This window comes from Gopherus flavomarginatus, chromosome 8, assembly GCF_025201925.1.
Source record: "Gopherus flavomarginatus isolate rGopFla2 chromosome 8, rGopFla2.mat.asm, whole genome shotgun sequence".
NCBI lineage: Eukaryota > Metazoa > Chordata > Testudines > Testudinidae > Gopherus > Gopherus flavomarginatus.
In genome coordinates this window covers 959458-974986 of record NC_066624.1, presented here as the reverse complement: position 1 = coordinate 974986, position 15529 = coordinate 959458, and the positions used below count along the sequence as shown (strand labels likewise).

The 15529-nt window shown below is 51.5% G+C and overlaps 1 protein-coding gene across 2 annotated transcripts in view; it reads left to right on the top strand.

Annotated features, from left to right (window-relative positions):
* Positions 1-13087, top strand: part of FOXO4 (forkhead box O4) — a 30976-nt gene extending 17889 nt beyond the window's left edge. For both annotated transcript variants that reach the window (XM_050964940.1, XM_050964941.1), the window contains exon 3: positions 11808-13087. The gene's annotated coding sequence lies outside the window, so the exon portion shown is untranslated. The remainder of the gene's footprint in view (positions 1-11807) is intronic.
* Positions 13088-15529: the final 2442 nt, after the last annotated feature.

Sequence of the window (15529 nt, the reverse complement as noted above, 5' to 3'; positions counted from 1 at the left end):
CGTAGACCCATGGACACACTGATGTAATGCTAGCTGCGGGTACTTCAGTAGAATTAACTCCCTTTCCTGAGGCATATGTTCGGGGTTCTGGGGCCCATCTGTGATCCCTGCATATTGTCTGCATTGAAAAACTAAGGAGCATTCAGTTTGACAGCAATATTACATTTATTGTACTGAGAAACAGGGACACATGGGGAGAGGAAAGCGGGGCTGCAGGAACACATGGGGACAGGGACAGATTTGCCAGACTGAATAGGAGAGGCTAGTAGGCAGTCAGGGTCTGCATGGGGGAGGCTCCCAAACTCCCTAACAATCCTCTCCCTCCCAAGAAAACACCTGTTTCATACATCTCCCATCCACACCCAATAACTCTCCAGATTCACTCCCAGGCTCCTTCCCTCTCCCTCAGCTCCTCCAACTTCTGTTAGCCCTGACTCCCCCAAGCCTTTGCATTGCTTCTGAGGGGTGTGGGAAATACATTTCTGCATTGTATTTTAAATGAATTACTCAGAGTTCTATATTTGTCTAGTAAGGAATCTATTTGTCAAAAAGCAGTTCCTGATTTTTTTTTTTTTTTGTCTGTAATAATACAGACATACTTGCTGACAGGTATTTTGAAATAAATTTCCAAAATAATTGAAACTGGCATGATTATATTGTGGTGTTTTGACAAATAAAATATGCAGAATTTTGCAAAATTTTAAAATATTATTTGCAGAATTCCCCTAGGAATAAAACAGCAATTTCATGTTCAGGTGTTAGAAGAGGGAAGCAAAGGGCATGTGTACTTCCCCCTCCTGTGTCTCTTGGTTATTTGCTTTCAATCCTTAGGCAATAATAGTTTCTAAGGGGCCAACCAAGAAAAGACGGTTACTTACCTTTGTAACTGTTGTTCTTCGAGATGTGTTGCTCATATCCATTCCAGTTAGGTGTGCGCGCCGCGCGTGCACATTCGTCGGAAAACTTTTACCCTAGCAACTCGGTGGGCCGGCAGGTCGCCCCCTAGAGTGGCGCCATCATGGCGCTTGATATATACCCCTGCCGGCCCACCCGCTCCTCAGTTCCTTCTTGCCGGCTACTCCGACAGTGGGGAAGGAGGGCGGGTGTGGAATGGATATGAGCAACACATCTCGAAGAACAACAGTTACAAAGGTAAGTAACTGTCTTTTCTTCTTCGAGTGATTGCTCATATCCATTCCAGTTAGGTGAATCCCAAGCCTTACGTAGGCGGTGGGGTCGGAGTGAAATGTGGCAGAATGAAAACTGCTGAGTCAGAGGCTACAGCATCTCTTGACTGTTGAACCAGGGCATACTGCGAAGCAAAGGTATGGACCGAGGACCAATGGAGCTGCGCGACAGATCTCGTGGGTAGGAACACGAGCCAGCAAGGCGGCAGATGAAGCCTGAGCCCTGGTAAACTGCACGATGATGTGGCTTGGGGAAAATATGAGCCAAATCATAACAAGTTCGGAAGTCTGCCATCACCCGAGATGTGATCCTCTGAGAGGAAAACAAGCAAGCCCTCCCTTTGGCCCGCTACCGTGACAGAGCTGGGGCACCTTACGAAATGGTTCTGGCATCGCAATATAAATGCGAGCACTCCACAGATGTCCAAGGAGTGCAATGGTTGTGCCCATTGCGTTGAGCTGTGGGTAACATGAAAGGCCGAAACCACCTTAGGGAGGAAAGCCGGGTGCGGTCATAACTGCACCTTGTCTTTGTGAAACCTAGTGTACGGCGGAACCCTCGTAAGAGCTCTGAGCTCGGAGACCCGTCTGGCCGATGTAACAGCTACGAGGAAAGTTTGTCCTCCAAGACGGGTATATCAGAGGGCCAGTCGTGAACGGCTCGACTAGGGGAGACATAAGTCTGATTAAAACTAGGTTGAGGTCCCAGGTTGGGGCTGGCGGCGCACCCGAGGGTGCAAGCTCTCCAAGCCCTTGAGGGATCTCGAACCCATAGAGCGTGAGAACACGGAACGTCCACCTTAGCCTGGCTGGAAGGTAGAGATGGTTGCTGAGTGTATCCTCAGCGATGATACCGCCAGGACCTGCCGCTGAAGGCCAGAGGTAGGCCAAATAGAGGGGGTCGAGACCTCAGCAAGAGCAAGATCGAGCGTATTGCAGCTGTAGAAGAAACGCTTCCACCTGGCCCGGTACGTTGACCAGGTGGAAGGCTTCCTGTCACCCCGGCTCAGTTACGCAGCGGCCACACCGTGAGGCGAAGAGGCTGCAGGCCCGAGTGACGAAGCCTGTTGTTGCCCTGAGTGATGAGGTCTGGGTGGGGTGGCAGGGTAATTGGGTCTGTTATTGACAGGCCAAGCAACGTGGTATATCAGTGCTGCCTGGACCATTCTGGAGTGATCATGATGATGCGCGCTCTGCCCCTGCGGAGTTTGAGCAGGACCTAATGAACCAGTGGGAACAGTGGGAAGGCATAATGGAGTTGGCCTTTCCACGGCATCAGGAATGCGCCCAAGACCGATCCTGAGGAGAGACCTTGGAAGGAGCAGAACATCTGGCATTTTCTGCTCTCTCGGTGAGCGAACAGGTCTATGTGAGGAAACATCTCCGCTTCTGGACAGCAGAACGCCTCACATGGGGCAGAGTGATCACTCGTAAGACAGGAAAGACCTGCTGAGTCCAAGCGCCAAGACGTTCCGAACGCCTGGGAGAAAGGACGTCACCAGCTCCATCGAGTAGGCCATGCAAAAGTCCCGGAAATGGATGGCCTCCTGACAAAAAAGGGGGGGGGGGGGCCATGTCCCTCCCTGGATACTTATGAAGCACATGGCCGCTGTGTTGGCTGTAAACACCGAGATACAACGGCCTCGCAGCTGCCGCTGGAACCCCTGGTACGCCAGGCGGACTACTCTCATTTTTGGGGCATTGATGTGGAATGCCAGCTCCCGAGAAGACCAAAGGCCTTAAGCTCAGAGGTGACCGTGAGCACTTGAGCAGAGAGATGACGCGTCCGTCGTCAGGGGCAGTGAGGGCTGGGGCGGAGGAAACCGCCTCCCTGCCCACACCAGGGAGGGAGTTAGCCACCACTCTAGGGAGCCTAAGGTGCTCGAGGGAACGGTGACTACCATGACCATTGGCTCCCTGTCCGGGTGGTACGCCGAGGTGAGTCGGACTTGGAAAGGACGGAGGCGGAGCTTGGCGTGTTTGGTTACCAACTTGCGGGCAACCATGGACCCAGGAGACTGAGACAAGTACGAGTCGAGGTCGTTGGGAAAGCCTGCAGACCTCAGATGATTGTTGCCATCGCCTAAAACCGCAGTTGTGATAAGCAGGCTCCGGCTAGGTAGGAGACCAAGATAGCTCCTAGGAAGTCCAACCTCTGCGTGGGAACCAGAGTGGATTGCTCTATAGTAATCATCAGGCCTTGACCTGTGAATAAGACCGTGACGATGCCCACGCGCTGAGTGGTTTGTGTCTCAGAGTCTCCTCGGATAAGCGAATCGTCCAGATACGGAAAAAACGCATATCCGACATCAGCGAAGGTAGGCGGCGACTATGGCCGTAAACCAGAAGTACTGACAGTCAGCTAGAAAGCGGAGGTATCTCCTGTGCGGAGGGAAGATGGCGTAGCGAAAGTACGCGTCCTTCATATCCAGGGCGGCATAGTAGCCCCCAGGAGGCAAGGATGGAATAATGGTTCCCAGGGATACCGTGCAGAACTTCAATCTTATCCTAAACCGGTTGAGTCCGTGCAGGACTAGGAAGGTCTGAGACCTGCGTTCGAGTGGGGAACTAGGGCATAACGGGAGTAAAACCCCTTGCCCCTTTCGTCCATCGGCGTCTGCACCTCTTGTACGAGGAATTGCTCGTGAGAGGGGTCCCTGAACGGGGACAGGGCTGGAACAAATTAGAGGTGGTATCTATGCTCCACCGTGCGCAGGATCCAGCGATCTGAAATTAACTAGGGCCACGCCAGGAGAAAGCGGGATTGGGATCCCTGTCTGTGACTGGTACACCGCCCTCAGGCGCACCTTGGAAGGTTCGTCTTTGGTCCCAGTGGTAATTGCAAGGGACCTTGACCTGGGCTCTTTAGGGGTCCTGACGTTCGTCTGCGACCGCCTTGGCCTCGCCGTTTGCCAAAGTCCTGTCTCTGGCTAGGCACAGAGTATGGCGGGTGGGGGCAGAAAGGCCTGCGTTTGGTCGCTGGCAAATGCATGCTGAGAGAGCGCATTAGGACCCTATTGTCCATTAGGCTTGGCAGCCTGGGGCTGTCTTTGCCGCGAAAGGCCTTTACCACAAAGGGTAAATCCTGAATGGCATACTGCAGCTCCGGCCGGAGGTTTAACCTGGAGCCATGAGATGCACCTCATGGCGACACCAAAGGCCAGAGTCCTGGCTGCAGAGTCTGCTGCATCGAACGAGGCCTGGAGGGATGCTCTGGGTACCTTTTTCTTTTCCCCCGTCCTTCAAGACGGCAGCGAACTCTTGGCCGGTTTCGGGGCTGGCGCCCGCTGGCCATCATATCAGAATCGTGGTCCTGAGCATAAGATCTGCGCATGTGGGATGACACGCATGCGCGTCCGGATGGCCATGGAGGTACTAAAAGAAGGCACAGGCAGAGTCTCTGACTCTATCGGACCTTGCCCAACTCGGCACCGGGAACCGGCACCGGGATGCGTACCGGTACCTGGAACGAGATCCAGACCCGCAACCAGAATGGTGCCTGGAGGTCGACCGAGATCTCGAGGCTCGGGGAGAGGCTACAGGAGTCAAGGTACCTGTCGCGGTGCCGGGAGTCGGAACGGTGCCAATAGCGGGTCGGCGAATGGGATACCGACCGGTGCAGCGAGTGCGACTAGTACCGATGAGGAAAACAGCACCGGGACTGCAAGTGGTGTCGGGCGTGCCGACAGGATCTGGAGTGTCTGCGGGACCGTGATCATGAACGGTGCCGCTCTGCTGTGCTGACAGAGGATGGTCACATGAAGAGACTGTATTACCCGCACCGGCGGTGCCGGGGTCAGGCAGCATCGACTCTGTCATGGCAATGAGATCCCTCGCCGTTGGTAATGCCTCCAGCATGGAGGGAACAGCAGGCTCAACCACAGTGCATACTGGGGAGCTGTCAGGCACCGGATTCGAAGGCCCTCATGGGACCGGGATCGACGGTACCGAGGTCGTCAGAGCTTCGGTGGGCGTCGGTGCCGGGCGATCCGAGTTAGATGAGCTGTGTGGCTGCGGTGCCGTCGGCACGGAAGCAGCAGGAGCAATAAGCTCAACCACGGCGCGCGCCGGGGAGCCGTCAGGCACCGGATTCCACGGCCCTTGTGGGACTGGAATCGACGGTGCCGACGTTGTCGGTGCTTCAGAGGTGTCGGTGCCGGGCAATCCGACTTAGACGAGCTGGCTGCGGCGCCGTTGGCACGGAAGCAGCAGGAGCAGTAGCTCAACCACGGCGCGTGCCGGGGAGCCGTCAGGCACCGGATTCTACGGCCTTTATGGGACCGGGATCGACGGTGCCGACGTCGTCGGTGTCGCAGCAAGTGTCGGTGCGGGGCGATCCGACTGAGACGAGCTCTCTGGCTGTGGTGCCGTTGGCACGGAAGCAGCAGGAGCAGAAGCTCAACCACGGCGCGTGCCGGGGAGCCGTCAGGCACCGGATTCTACGGCCCTTGTGGGACCGGGATCGACGGTGCCAACGTCGTCGGTGCCGCAGCAGGTGTTGGTGCCAGGCGATCCGACTTAGACGAGCTCTCTGGCTGCGGTGCCGATGGCACGGAAGCAGCAGGAGCAGTAGCTCAACCACGGCGCGTGCCGGGGAGCCGTCAGGCACCGGATTCTACGGCCCTTGTGCGACCGGGATCGACGGTGCCGACGTCGTTGGTGCCTCAGCAGGTGTCGGTGCCGGGCGATCCGACTTAGACGAGCTCTCTGGCTGCGGTGCAGTCGGCACGGAAGCAGCAGGAGCAGTAAGCTCTACCACGGCGCGTGCCGGGGAGCTGTTAGGCACCGGATTCAATGGCCCTGGGGGACTGGAATCGACGGTGCCGATGTCATCGGTGCCTCTGCAGGTGTAGGTGCCGGGCCATCCGACTTAGGCGAGCTCTCTGGCTGCGATACAGGTGGCACGGAAGCAGCAGGAGCAGGGGGCTCTACCACGGCGCATGCCGGGGAGCCGTCAGGCACCAGCAGGAATTGTAGGCTCTCTCAACCTCGGAGGAAGGGAGCGGTGCCGAGTCGACTTCGGTGCCGGCGACGGCCGGTGCCGAAAGGCCTTGGCAGTACCGGCGGAGTCCGGTGCCGAGGAGGCGCTTCTGCCAGCCGCTTGATCATCGCTCGGCGCCCAAGGTGGAGGGGTAAGTGAAAGTCCCGCTCCTTTTTGTTCTCGGCTTAAAAGCCTTGCAAATGGGGTACTTAGCTGTCAAGTGATTCCCTGAGGCACTTCAAACAGGAGTCGTGTGGATCTCCCTTCGGCATCGGCTTCTGGCAGGCCGAGCCCATTTTAAAACCCGGTGAGCCGTGCATGGGCTCCGGCACCGGGTTCATGGAAGGGGCTACTTCCTGAACCCCGCTAACAATTATCAATCTAACTATGTTAGTAGAGAAAAAACGTATAACTATACAAATATATATATATAAAAGAATTATAACTGTATAACTATATACGAGAACTACGAGTAGCTAGGGAAGTGGAGGTCAGCTAAGCCGCGCTCCACTGTTCCAACGACCGACACGGGCGGTAAGAAGGAACTGAGGAGCGGGTGGGCCGGCAGGGATATATATCAAGCGCCATGATGGCGCCACTCTAGGGGGCGACCTGCCGGCCCACCGAGTTGCTAGGGTAAAAGTTTTCCGACGAATGTGCACGCGCGGCACGCACACCTAACTGGAATGGATATGAGCAATCACTCGAAGAGGAATGGGGTCCTAGTGTGTTGAGCAGTGTATGAAAAAGAGCAGACAGTCCCTGTCCTGAAGCTAGCAGTGTGAATAGACTGGACACTGACAGGGTGGGAGCTGGGGTACAGCCCACAAGCAGAGTGTCCAATGTGATGGAAACAAATGGCATGCTAGGTCCACAGGCTTTTGGGGGTGGGTTTACTTAGGAGGTGGAGCAACTAAATGGAAATAAAAAGGAAGTGAAAGTTTGTGCTGAGGATGGGGCAGGTGAGGAAAAAGGTAAGAGAGGCAGGTTTGGAGGATATTGAAGCAAAAGCCAACCAGCACAGGGCAGAGAGTCTGGTCAAGAACTGTAGAAGATTCTCCAAATGTCCAGAAATCCAGAGGTATGCACACTACATTTGCTTGTATCTGCTGCGCCTGGTAAAACTTTCCAATCTCAGCCATAGCCTGAGGCTAGTGATCAGCACAGGAGGGTGGAGGGGGAGAGATCCCAAGAAGGGAGCAACAATGCAGTTGGGATAATGGACCATGAGAAGTATGGCTGAAGGGAGTAGAGATCCTAGTAAAGGTAGTGGAATGGGAGCAGGGAGGATGGCAAGAAATAGCAGAAGGCTTTCTAGAAAAGGGCATGGAGAACACTAGTAAAGGTCAAAACAATACTGTGTGTTTCTCTGTATTTAAATATGAAGGTGAAAACACCGAAATCTATAACTCAGTGTATCAGTGAGAAGGCTGAAGATCTTAGTCTTAAAAACACAGCTTCCCTTTTATTCATTGACGTCATTTGTGGGCCCTACCTGTAGTTTTTGAAGTCAGTGGGAGCAGGCTCGGACCCTGTATTTGTAGCCTCCCTTCCCTGGCAGTTATGAATCCTTTAGGATGGAAATGCCATGGTTCCCCGCCTTGCATTCAACTATGATGTGGTCTTGGTTCGGTGTCCCTCAGCCCACAGGTTTGTGGGGTCAGCGTCTCTTTGGAAATGCCTGGCTAACAAATAACTATTGCTCTAGCGTGTTAGGTGTTGACTCTCTCTGTTCAAATCCCTCCTGCAAACACGTTCCTTCCCAGAAGCCCATGAATATCAACCTCTGTCACTGAAACCCGCCTGCACCACTAATATGAACAACCACTTTAAGCTGGCACCATCCTGCCAATGGACTTCTGGGGGCTCTGTCTGATTGGACTGTTAGCATCTCAGTCTGAGGACCCAGCTTGTGAAACAGTGAGTATACTGGCACTCAGCAAATACCACTATCATCATGCTGTGTGGCTTGTACAGAGCCTAGATGAATGTGGATGTTGGGAAGCGTTTCCCTCCAGGAGGTAAAGGGAGTCAAATAGCAGTTGAATTTACTGCTTCCTGATAGTAAATTAAACACAAGCTCTCAAAGGGCAGCAAGGCCCCATTTCCAAAGAGAGGCCCCCAAACTGACACAGGCACTTCAGAATGCTTAGCAAACCCTCCTATGAACCCTAGGAGGGGGTCAGGATTATCAGGCCATCTTTACAAATGGGGAAATCTGAGCAGAGGTTAAGTGATGTGCCCAAGTCTCATAGAACTCCTGGCTTCAAATTAACTCCCTTTCTGCATTCTGAGCTCAGAAAACACTGCCTTCTCTGCATCCAAGCTGAATCACTGTCTGACAATAAAAATAACTTCCACAAGCTTATATTCAACCCCCTTTCAGCTCCCTTTGGCACATGTGGTAGGAATACTTGTCCTTCCCTGAGAATGTGAACCCTGTCCCTCTGGCTGTGTTGTCAGCTCCTTAGAGCAAGAGCCTGTCGTTCTGTTCGCTACAGACATGGAAGATCAATCCTCTATCAGTAAAAGCAGCAAAGAGTCCTGTGGCACTTTATAGACTAACAGACGTTTTGGAGCATGAGCTTTCATGGGTGAATACCCACTTCGTCAGATGCATGTAGTGGAAATTTCCAGGGGCAGGTATATATATGCAGGCAAGCTAGAGATAATGAGGTAGTTCAATCAGGGAGGATGAGGCCCTGTTCTAGCAGCTGAGATGTGAAAACCAAGGGAGGAGAAACTGGTTCTGTAGTTGGCAAGCCATTCACAGTCTTTGTTTAATCCTGAGCTGATGGTGTCAAATTTGCAGATGAACTGAAGCTCAGCAGCTTCTCTTTGAAGTCTGGTCCTGAAGTTTTTTTGCTGCAGGATGGCCACCTTAAGGTCTGCTGTAGTGTGGCCAGGGACGTTGAAGTGTTCTCCTACAGGTTTTTGTATATTGCCATTCCTAATATCTGATTTGTGTCCATTTATCCTTTTCCGTAGAGACTGTCCAGTTTGGCCGATGTACATAGCAGAGGGGCATTGCTGGCATATGATGGCATATATTACATTGATGGACGTGCAGGTGAATGAACTGGTGATAGTGTGGCTGATCTGGTTAGGTCCTGTGATGGTGTCGCTGGTGTAGATATGTGGGCAGAGTTGGCATCGAGGTTTGTTGCATGGATTGGTTCCTGAGCTAGGGTTCCTGTGGTGTGGTGTGCAGTTACTGGTGAGAATATGTTTCAGGTTGGCAGGTTGCCTGTGGGCGAGGACTGGCCTGCCACCCAAGGCCTGTGAAAGTGTGGGATCATTGTCCAGAATGGGTTGTAGGTCTCTGATGATGCGTTGGAGAGGTTTTAGCTGGGGACTGTATGTGATGGCCAGTGGAGTCCTGTTGGTTTCTTTCTTGGGTTTGTCTTGCAGTAGGAGGCTTCTGGGTACACGTCTGGCTCTGTTGATCTGTTTCCTTATTTTCTCGTGTGGGTATTGTAGTTTTGAGAATGCTTGGTGGAGATTTTGTAGGTGTTGGTCTCTGTCTGAGGGGTTAGAGCAGATGCGGTTGTACCTCAGTGCTTGGCTGTAGACAATGGATCGTGTGATGTGCTCGGGATGGAAGCTGGAGGCATGAAGGTAGGCATAGCGGTCGGTAGGTTTTCGATATAGGGTGGTGGTAATGCGACCATCACTTATTTGCACCATGGTGTCTAGGAAGTGGACCTCGCGTGTAGATTGGTCCAGGCTGAGGTTGATGGTGGGGTGGAAGCTGTTGAAATCGTGGTGGAATTTTTCCAGAGACTCCTTCCCGTGGGTCCAGATGATAAAGATGTCATCAATGTAGCGTAGGTAGAGAAGGGGCATGAGTGGACGAGAGCTGAGGAAGCGTTGTTCCAGGTCAGCCATAAAAATATTGGCATATTGTGGGGCCATGCGGGTGCCCATAGCTGTGCCATTGATCTGGAGATATATATTGTCATTAAATTTGAAATAGTTGTGTGTGAGGATAAAGGCACAGAGCTCACAGCCAGTTGTGCTGTAGCATCATCAGGGATAGTGTTCCTGACAGCTCATATTCCATCTGTGTGTGGGATGTTCGTGTAGAGAGCCTCTACATCCATGGTGGCTAGGATGGTGTTTTCTGGAAGGTCACCAATGCATTGTAGTTTCCTCAGGAAATCAGTGGTGTCACGGAGATAGCTGGGAGTGCTGGTGGCATAGGGTCTGAGTAGAGAGTCCACATATCCAGACACTCCTTCAGTGAGAGTGCCAATGCCCTCTCTCAGTGCTTAGTCTAAGCATTTTAGAGGGCCTATGATCCTGAGCTGGACACATGGGGCTGGAACTGGGTACCATTTGAACAACGCAAAGTCTTGTTTGGCTCCTTGTTTCCAGATTATTTTTTCTCCGTGCATACTTGATTCCCAGTGATATCGTTATGAGCCGTTCATGGGAAAGGAGCTGCCCATTTTCTGTGCATTTACTTTCTATCCCTAGGCAAATGGGAAATCCAAAACCTTCTCCATCAATTCCTGGTGGAGTTTTTCATGCTAGTTGAATGATTCAAAATAGTAAAGTAAGACTCTGTACAGATTCCTCACTGCCCACAGAACCTCCTACATCCCTTGACCACAGCCCACTCTTGGTTCTGTCTCAGTCTCTCTTCCTCGCCAGGCCTCCTCACTCACCCTTCCCCCCTCCCAGCCCCATGTATTTCAAAGAAGAGTCTGCTGTCATGGTGAATGTCCTCAATTGCTTTTGTGCTTTTCCCAGGGCTGTTCACTCTGGTAGCTTCATTCCCTATACAGAAATGAGTAACATCGCCCCCACGCCCCACAAATTGTCTCCACAGTGCTGTTGCTAGATGATGCCACACTGGTATAAAGCCATCCAAGCTACAAGTGTGTATCCTCCGTGTGCTCCACTGGTGTTTTGACACTGCCTTCTGAATCAGGTCACAATCTCTCAAGTGGAAGTTCTCATTCTGATTTCTCTTAGCTGTTGGTTAATTATTCCAAAGAGTTATTGGAAGGAGCTGTTCCTCCTCCTTTGGCTGCTTGTAGGCTGATGCTGTGGCTATGGTGAGGGACTGTGCCTGGGAAGGTTTTCTGGTAAGATTGGTTTCTTGAGTGTGATCCAAAATGTGCATTTGCTATTTGTGATATGTTCAAACAGAGCTTTTTAAAGTGGCTGTGCAGGTGAAAGGCTCTTCCTGGTATACAGGGCCCAGGAGACTCGTGCTCAGCCCCAGTCTGTTTCTCTTGCAGTTGACTCTGGTGGCTGCCCAAAAGGGAAGAGTGACTTTCTCGTCTTGCTGCTTCTCCTAGTTCTAGTGTTATCAGGGCACTCCCTTAAGGAAAGCTCTTCAGGGTAAGCAGTCTTGCTTTAGCTCCTCTGGGGAGCACTCACTCGAGACCGTGTTGTTCCCTTTGCTCTTCCCTCCTCTTGATCTTGCTCTGAGTGTGGATAGGGTCTTGCTGTATACTTCACTCTGCATTGGTGTGAAATCTCTTCCCCTACGGAGGTTTCTCAGTGTGTGCATCCCCTACTGGAATTGGATGCCTCTGCTTAATGATAATTACCACCATATCTGTTTCTGTCCATGGCTCCTTTTGAGGCTGAGATCTAACCACCTGCTTTGTTTTTCTTCTTCCTAGTGTCCTTCAGGTTTCTGAATGTTGGGTCCTGACTTCACTTCCCACTCCTGGCAGAGTCTGAAAAAACAGAGCGCACTGGACGCAGCTTCTCTGCACACCATGCCTGGGGCAGACAGAACTGCTCACCTGGGAGGAAGGTGGCAAATCTGCGCCTGGTTGCAATAGGAAGAGTTTTGAAAAAAATCCTGTTGTGTTCTGCGTCTCTTCCTAAAAATCCTGACTTGCCACGGATCTTCTGCAGAAGCCCCTGAGCTGTGCACAGTCGAAGAGGAGCTCTGGTGAAAATACCCAAGCTTGGCCAAAGGCTGTTATGCCAGACAACAGCGTTATCCAATGCAAAGAGTTGGGTGTGTTGGAGGCTGCCTTATCTCTGCCATAGCAGCAGTTCGCCCAGTGCCTCGGGCTGTGAAAAGGGGCGTATTCTGTCCCATCTTGCCCTCTGGGATGGAGTAGCTGGGCCCTTCCTTCAGCCACCAGCCTTGTGCTTGGTACTCCACAGACTTTTAGAAGAATTAGAAGGAGCCTCTTGGCAGAAGCCTGGTAGGAATAGGGTGTCGGATGGATTGGGGTTTGGTTTCAAAGTACCCTACTGTTCTGCACCCGTCTGAAGGGATGAGGGAGTGGCAGCCAGGGAGGCTTTCCCTAGGCAGAGGAGGAGGACCTACAGTTTAATTTCACTGTGCCAGCTGGGCCCCATTGAATGAGTAGCATGTTCTAGAGAAGTCCTGTGCTGTTCTAAGCACTTTCCTGATACAGCAGCCTGCTGGAAAATAGTCACAGGTGCTGATTGCTGTTGCTGGGACTCCAAAACATCTTGAGGGGGGTTGTTTCTGGGCTGTCTTGCTACAGCAGAGAAATGGGAAACCTGGGTGTGGCCTTAACAGAGCCCTGGTTGCTTTTCAGAAGGGCATTTTCTATAGATGAAATATTTTTTTACTAAGGGCTTTCTATATTGAAAGCTAATGTAACCACATGTCTCCATTGGCATACTGGTTATCTCTCCCTCTAAGAAGGTGGTACCAATGGGAGATTTGCCTTTCAAAGCTGTGCTGAGAATAAATACACTTGACATTCAATTATGTGTCTGATTGGGGGAAGAACTGGCAGGCCCCCACAGTTTGGAACCATGTGGGAAGGGGGTTGTACATTTCTTGTAATCTATATGTAAAACTAGCTGCAGATTAATTGGAAGCTTTTTCTAAACCTTTTAAAATATATATATATATATATTTTTAAATTGAGAAACAAGATTATTGGATTAAAACACTTTTTTTCTGCAACTTTATCCTGTTGATACCACATGAACACTACAGTAAGGCTGGGAACAAGCCTGGGGTTTTGGGGTATGAATACAGTTGGGAAGGGGTGGGGGAGACACTTCAGAGTGCTTGGGGAATAGCCACACTCTTCAAATCAAATGGGAGAGGTGTTTACAGAAATCAGACTGCAGCAGATCAGTCTCTGGCCATGTCATTGGACACTCCCACTAAGTATCCCCTAACCTTGTGCTCTTGGCTAATCATTAACAGGGGATAAGCTGGGTATGTTAAGCCCTAGAGTAGCTGGGCTGCAGCTGATGCTTCAGAGGCTTAGGTTCCCTAACCTCTTAATGAGGGAGGCTGAACCAGGCCTGCTGGCATTCTGTGCAGCCTTCATCCCCCACTATTTTGAAGCCAGGAGTAGCTGACAACCCGGTTGTCGTAGTTTCTATAGTCTTTCCTTTTGTTACTGAAGTTTTTCTGCTACTACTTGCTAATTCTAGTCCTGTAGGCAGTGCTGTAGGAGTCTGATTGGGGTTCTGACCTGTGAACAGGTTCTGTCCCCAACCAGGACCTGAAGGGGCTATGAGGGTCAGCTGGCAGTTTTCTTTCTGCCTTTGGGTGTTTGTGGTGGTACGATTTGGGGGAGAGGATGATTCTTTGCAGTGTTCTATGGGTTTTGTTAATGCAGAAAATCTCCAGCATTCTTTCTGCAGGGAGCAGATGAGTCTTCTTGTGGAAGGTTTATGTGGTGAGGTGCTGGGAGTTTAAGGTGACCAGACGTCCCGATAAAATCGGGACCGTCCCAATATTTGGGTGGTTGTCCCGCATCCCAACCGATCTTCGGTCGGGATGCAATTTTTTGCTCCGCTGGCAGCACTTGGCTTTTTCTTTTTTCTCTGCTGGCAGACCCTCTCCCTCCCCCACCCCCCCCACCCCCAAATGTGTCCCAGTATTTTCTTCATCTCATCTGGTCACCACTCTATGGGAGTTTGTATTGCTTGCTGCCTTCTCTGCATGTTGTTTCAGGGGTTCACTAGAACTACTGGAGACCTGAACACAAGTGGTATGTCTGGCCACCTGAAATGAGGCCTGTGGAGCAATCTTGCCTTGAGCCTCATCTGCCCTTAGATCCTTTTGGGGAACGCTAATTGGAAATAACTCTGAGGCTTTCTCTTTACTGAAGACTTAAGTTCAGCTGTGCATTTTTACAGCAACATGCCCTTGGTTCACACACCCACATACCTCTTGCTGTACTGCTTGGTAAGGCAACCATCACACCCTGAACAGTAGGCAGACCTGGAATTCACTTATCCCATGCTTTGCTAAACTGGGGTACCAACGGTGAAAACTTTTAGCCAGAGTCAGTCAGCGCAATTGAGAGATGATAGTCCTCCAATCCCTTCCCACAAGCCCTGGGCACCAATTGTGCACATTGCCTCCATAAAGAGCAACGGCTGATGGTCCGATTATTAGGGCAGCTGGATCCTTTCCTTTGGCACATGACAGCATACCAGCATGGTTAATGCCACAAGTGAATTTTCCAGGCCTAGACCACTTCCTCCTACAATCCCCAGCGTGAGTAGATGCCCTGCGAATGTGAGCATAGAGCAGTGCAGTGAGCTGTGGCACTATGAATCTCAGGATAGTGCCCACGTTGGCTGTATTGCTTCACACGACCACATAGGGCACCAGTGACACCACTGTGTGACACAGCATACCGACATTGACAGTGTTGGTTAGGCAATCATGTGTTTTGTGTTGACTGACCCATGATGGCTTATGCTGTGGTTAGCCAACAGCGAAGACAGAGCCTAAAGGCGCAAGACTGTAATGTTAGTTACCAGTACCTCAGACCTGCAAACCCAGTGCAAGCCAGAGCCTTCAGTGAGCATATCTGTGCGTTGTAAGCAGCAGCATGTTAGTGACTAACACACTCAGTGCCTGTTACAGCCTGTGGGCCATGGGTCTGTGCATTGATATAGCACTCCTGGGAGCTAGGCAGTTAGGTGGCTTTTCTTACAACGGTGCACGTGCCTTGACCCATTGTAGCTCTAGGAGCTGCAGTCAGGCCTAGTGAGAGTCACTGGAATTGCTGCCTCACTGGCTTCAAGACATGGAATTTGTTGTAGCTGCTCCCTCTCCGTGCTGGACCCTTGCTACACCATCTCTCACTGGGATACTCTCACAGAGCACTTATTGCACTCAAGATGGACTGAGACCTTTTCCTTAGGGAGTTAAATGACAACTCAGAAGCAGACTCTAGGACTCACTGCTGCTGCCACCTCTTCCTGGTGTCTGGAAACTTAACTTGAGCCAGACTTTCCATTGCTCCACCTAGGAGATGGCCACAGCAGGAAGTGAGCAGTAATGCTACAGTACATCCCTATACAGTTGCATCGGGCATAGGGCACAAATGGTTTATCTCTTGGTATCTTCCCTGGTAGCTAAGCATTTTGGCAG